The sequence below is a fragment of the Octodon degus genome, unplaced genomic scaffold (genome assembly GCF_000260255.1).
Source record: "Octodon degus isolate 3935 unplaced genomic scaffold, OctDeg1.0 scaffold00438, whole genome shotgun sequence".
In the NCBI taxonomy this organism is placed as follows: Eukaryota; Metazoa; Chordata; class Mammalia; order Rodentia; family Octodontidae; genus Octodon; species Octodon degus.
Genome location: NW_004525014.1, coordinates 288,431 through 294,304, shown reverse-complemented (window position 1 = coordinate 294,304; position 5,874 = coordinate 288,431). Strand labels below are relative to the sequence as shown.

Sequence of the window (5,874 nt, the reverse complement as noted above, 5' to 3'; positions counted from 1 at the left end):
CGCCCCCTGGTGGGCTGAGCTGGCCAAACACTCTTTCTCTCTCTCTCTCTCTCTCTCTCTCTCTCTCTCTCTCTCTCTCTCTCTCTCTCAAATAAATAAATAAATAAAAATTAAAAAAAAAAACATTTTCTCACTTTGCAAATAATTTTGACCATAAAATTTCAAGATTTCTACAGCTTAGATGTGACACTTAATATATGATAGTAAATTAGAATATGAACTTGTGCCTCATAATATTCAAGACAATGTTTGTTAATAAAAGGGCAGCCAGAGAGTGGGGAAGAAAAAGATTTACTTATTCTCAGAAAGGGACCAAAGACTTTCACAGAAAAATAAAAAAGAGAAGGATCAGGAGAAGGAGAAGAAAGGAGAAAGAGAAGAAGGAGAAAGAGAAGAAGTAGCAGAGGAGAAGGAGAAGGAAGAGGGAAAAAAAGCCAAGTGTATAACCTTATTCACCAAGCAACATTATTATTTTAATGTCCTGGGTCACTCTTTCCTCTGCAGGACTCTGAGGACAGCATTCTTCACCTCTCTGTTCCTGAGGCTGTAGATGAAGGGATTCAACATGGGGATCACAATGGTGTAAAACACAGAAGCCACCTGGTCCTTGCCCAGGGAGTAGGACATCCTTGGTTTGAGGTAATTAAAGATCATAGTGCTGTAAAAGACGGAGACGCCCAGCAGGTGGGAGGCATAGGTGGAGGCTTTTTTCCTTCCAGCAGTGGAATTAATTTTTAAGATAGTGTAGAGGATGGGTGTGTAGGATCCAGATATCGTGGCAAGGGACATTATTAAGGTAGAACCTGCAAAAATGAATATGTGTTGAGCCTCAGAGGTCTCACTGCAACACAGGGCTAAAATTGGGGTTGTGTCACAGAAAAAGTGACAAACGACCGTGGAATTGCAGAAATCCAGTTTGCTCATACAATCCATGTTCACACTGGATTCCACGAAACAAATCATATAAGAGCCCACAAGCAGAGCCTGGCACAGTCTTGTGGACATAATGCCCGGGTAGTGCAGAGGGCTTTAGATAGCTAAGTAGTGGTCATAGGCCATGCAGGAGAGGAGAAAGCATTCCGTGCCACCCAAAACAATAAAAAAGGATATCAGCTGAGGAATGAGATGCTCTTGGTGGAGGACACTAAGTCCTGTAATGTTCTAAGGATGATGACACTGGAGTAGCTGAGGTCGAGGAAGGACAGGTGAGTGAGGAAAAAGTACATGGGCGTGTGCAGCTGGGGGTCCAGGCGGATGAGCAGGATCATTCCTGCATTCCCCAGGACCGTGACCAGGTAGATGAGGAGGAAGAGCAGGAAGAGGACCAGCTGTGTCTCTGCAGAATCCGTCAGCCCCAGGAGGATGAAGTCAGACACGTCGGTGAGGTTCCATCTACTCATGGTGAATAGTTTTAAGCTATTAAGATATCAAAGTTGGTGTTAAGCTTAATAGCTTAAACTGGTTTTGTCTGCATGAACAGCCCAGTATTTATAATTAGTTTGCTGTTTCTGGGAGTCTAGAAAAACTTTTATGAATATTAACAGAAACATTTCAGGTGTCATGTAGAGAAAGATGTGCATATAAATTTCTCTTTTTTCTGATGTAAGAAAAGCATCTTATGGAATTCACTGGAATATGATACCACTCTAAATACTTCTTCAAATATCATATTCAATCCTCATGTACAATGTATGCTTTAGTCCCTGTTATCTACAGATTTTGAGATCGTAATAAGAACACAGAAAACATCTTTTGTGAGATCAGAGCCATTCTGTCAATCACTTGAAATCTACCAAGATGTTCTGTCTCCCGAGCACATTCCCACAGTGCTGTATTCTTCCTTGCAACTTGCTTCAGTCAAGCTAAGAAAGGTTTTGTGACAGATGATCATGAAAGCATCTTTAATTTATTCTCATGTATTTTCGAGTGCTATTTGTGACATTAATTCCAAATCAATTTCACTTCTTAGGAATCTTAGATGAGGTACACAGAGATTATGCACTACAAATAGTACAGAATTACTGAATGTATCATAACTGAGAGGGTAACATATCTGGCTGCAGTTGAAGATAATTTTAAACATAAGCATTTCTCCACCTTCCTCGAGAGCCTGTTTTTGCCTTGGCTTCAGCAAGCCACTGCTCTGTAGGGGAAAATTTTAAAGGCTTTATGGTCCCAATTTTCAGTACTGATTACAATTCTGTCATCTCTCTTTTCCTGCTTTTAATATATTACTATTATTTTCAAAGGATTCAAATTATGTATATAGATAGATAAAAGATAGATAGATAAAAAGATTAAAATCCTTATTTTTTCTGTTCTAAAACAATAATATTTACTGTGAGTCAAAGGCAGTGAAAACAACTTTTCCCACCATTATTTCTCCAGAATTATGAAAATTTTTAAATTGTTTTTCTGAAAGAAAATGTTAGGGCAATGTAAGGAGCTGAAACTTTCTGCGATATTTGTTTCCTTTAAAATCGTTTCTCTTTATAGTTTTTGTTATGTTACATTTATGTTTTTCTTCATTTTCCTATTTTAATTCTGAGATTAAGTCAATCACCTTGGAATATTTGGCTTGTTCTTGATCAAATACATACCTTCTCTGCAAGTCGTGTCTGATGATTAACCCAGCAAGCACCTGTGAAATTAAACAGAACCTGTACCCTTTGCTTTCTGGCCTGGTGGTTCCAGGGTTTGCCATGTAATGAGCATGCAGGTCACTGCAGCCTTTGGTCCTCTGGGCTCAATAAGCATATTTGGCACTATTCTAAGTACAAAGGTCTTGCAACAGTATGTGGAAATGATTTCCTCTTTCCTCTAGGATGTTACAGTAATAAACACAGAAACACATTCTCTTATGGCACTTTAAATTTTAGCTAAAATTTATTTACTATTATTTTGAAATATTATGATTTAAACATGCAGAGTATTATTTTCTGATTTTTGGTTTTGGGGAATGTAGTTTTGTTGTTCTTGCTTTTGAGTGTAGTTGAAATTTCCAGTCATTTATTTTCTTTCTGACTGACATTGTTATGGATGGTATGATCAAATGTTTCAACAGGAAATGTTTGTAACTAAAACTGTGTTTAATATAGGGGTGATACCGGTTTACCCAGTCATTGAAATTATTCAAGAGAATTCTATCTTACAACCTGTTGGATGTCCAGCATGCCAAGTTGACGTTTTCTGAAATCATAGCATGAATTCTAGGAAAATGGAGGCTAAGAGTGAGAAGTATTTATTGAACGACACATAGCTTCTCACAAGTAGAGACATAAAGGCATCTTAAGTAAGAGGCCAGGAACCCCTTCTCAAATGAGTATTCCAGAGTGAAACCAGGAGGGTGGAGTCCAAATTGGGACACAATGATGGCCAACGAAAGAGAGTGCAAGAACGATTGCTTAGGTATTATTGGTCCAATGGTAAGCAACAAGGTGGGCATAAATTGGGACAAACAAAGGTCAACCAATATAATCATGACTCACTTAGCTAATATCTATGAAATAGGGCTCAAAGGGGGAAACACGTCACACAGCAAGGTCCCTGGACAGAGCAAGGACATTCCCAGAAGGAGCGTGCTGTGGAGCATCTGGTCCTATGTGCTAGGCGACTCACGCCTGCTCAGAATATCTTTTCCTACTGCTCACCTCAGTGGGAAATAGGGGAGCCTGCTCCTCTCTGTTTGTCTGTAAGCCTGACTTCCAAGGAGTGTTCCTTGGTCCCAGCGTTTATAAGTTCTTATCTTCTGCCCTGACTTTCTGCAGACCTGTCTGTCTCCTTTATTTCTAAATAAATTAGCGATCCACAATAATAGGAATGTGTTCTTCCAAGTGAGCAGCTTGGCAGATATAAAGTCAACACCGGTAACAAATTAGGCGGGGATGAACTCTAGAAAGGAAGTACTTCATTTATGAGAAGGAAATAAAATAAAACAGTATTATAAGCTGTTCTGGAGAGAAGAAGGGATCTGGATGAAAGTGGACAGCAGAAAGTCTTCGTATCCACTTTCTGTTATTATGGTTGGGGATCGTGCCTTCCAGCAGGGGCCAGGCCCTGTCACAGCGTGTTTGTTTCGTAGCCTATCTTTGGCTGAAGCTTATGTCCCAAGGCCCTAACCCAGGCTCCCTTGCCTACCTGAACACTCCTTTCAGCAGGCTGTGCTTGGCTTCCTCCTGTACCTTGGTGATGTGTAATATAGTGGGGTGTGTCAGCGATCGAGTGTGGACCTAGTGTGGTGACACAGTGACCCTGTAGAGTAATAGACAGGAGACATACCCGTATGCCTCCATCTGTCTAACCTAAGTGATTGTTTCTTTCGGTTTAGGTTGCCACCTCTTATCTCCTGTGCATTTATTGGCGGCTCAAGTCCGGGCAGACGTGCTGGGTTTCATGCTTCAGGCTTCCTGGTGCTTTGCCTGTCTGCTGCGTCTCCTCCGAATCTCCTCATAGAGTACGTTCCATCCTGAGCTGTAAACTCTTGCTACGGCTGTGCTGTCGGGTGCCTGCGCAGGTCTCGTTTCTTCTCTTACTTTGCCCTTTTTCCCCCTGAAGACATTCCTCTAGTAAAGCATTGGCTTCTGCAGGGGCTCCTGGCAGAGACTCTGACTGTGGAAGGTAAACTGCTTTAGGTGAGATTGTCTATTGATTTATCTAATAAAACCAAATGAAAACTTTGTTCTTTTATTTCCTTGTGGACAGAGTTCTATGCTTACAAGAAGGGAAGAAAAGATAATGAATAAGAAACAGAAGGACAGGGAATATAATTGGAACATAAGATAAACATAAGGAATTGAAATTCAGTTGATAAGCTAGCAGATACATGTATGTGATAGAATGTTAGAAAACCACGTGAAACAACTGGCCGTGACAGAGCCCAGTGAAACAAGATAATGCCCTGTAGCAGCAAAAGTAGTAGTTTCTTGATTTATTTATTTATTTTGTCTCTATTTTTAAAGGGAATGAAAATAGTAGAAAAATCATTAGAAATAATACATAATTTCACTAAAAATCATAATTTAACAAAGGTTGTTCTATCACATATTGTTGTCTTCAAATTAGTTGTTCAGATTGCCAGATATAAACATGCAAATTTGTTTCAAAAATTATAAAAACATTAAAACAGACAAAGAAATTATTTAAAAATTAATTGCTCCTTTCAACAAACCAGCAGAAATCAATAATGGAGTTATCTAATCTACTCTGCATATGTACATATATTATTATCCCTCCATCTTTTCTTTTCTCATTTCTCTCATCCAAGATTTTCTTTCCCTTTGAAAAAGTTCTTTACCTTTCACTTTGTCTGTTGTACCTTTTGTATTTTATTTATTCTTCCAAGGTCTTATACTAGGGAGACAGCACAATGTTTACACATGCGAGTCTGAATTATTTTACTTATGAGTATGGTCTCTATTTGCATCCATTTACCTATAAAAGCCTCAATCTTATCTTTCTCTATAGCCAGCAATACTCGTTGTATAAAAATACTACACCTTTGTTATCCATCCCTCAGTTAATGGACTTGGGTTATTTCCTAGATTTAGCTATAACAATTTGCACTTGTAAAGACGTGAGTACACATATATTGCTGTGGTATGATCTTTTCAGTTATTCTGGAAAAATGTCCAGGAGGAAATAGCTGGCTCAATGGGACCTTTAGCACTAGTTTTTTTGAGAAAACTCCACACTGATTTCCACAGTGGTTGTACCAGCCTGCACTCCCTCCAACAGTAGAGAAGAGTTCCTTTCCTCCCACAGCCCCTCCAAAATTTGTTACTGGTTGATGACTTCTTCTTCTTCTTCTTCTTCTTCTTCTTCTTCTTCTTCTTCTTCTTCTTCTTCTTCTTCTTCTTCTTCTCCTTCTCCTTCTCC

The 5,874-nt window shown here is 39.2% G+C and overlaps 1 pseudogene; it reads right to left on the bottom strand.

The window, feature by feature from the left end:
- Positions 1-486: 486 nt before the first annotated feature.
- On the bottom strand, positions 487-1,400 carry LOC101571617 (annotated as a pseudogene).
- Between the last annotated feature and the right edge of the window lie 4,474 nt (positions 1,401-5,874).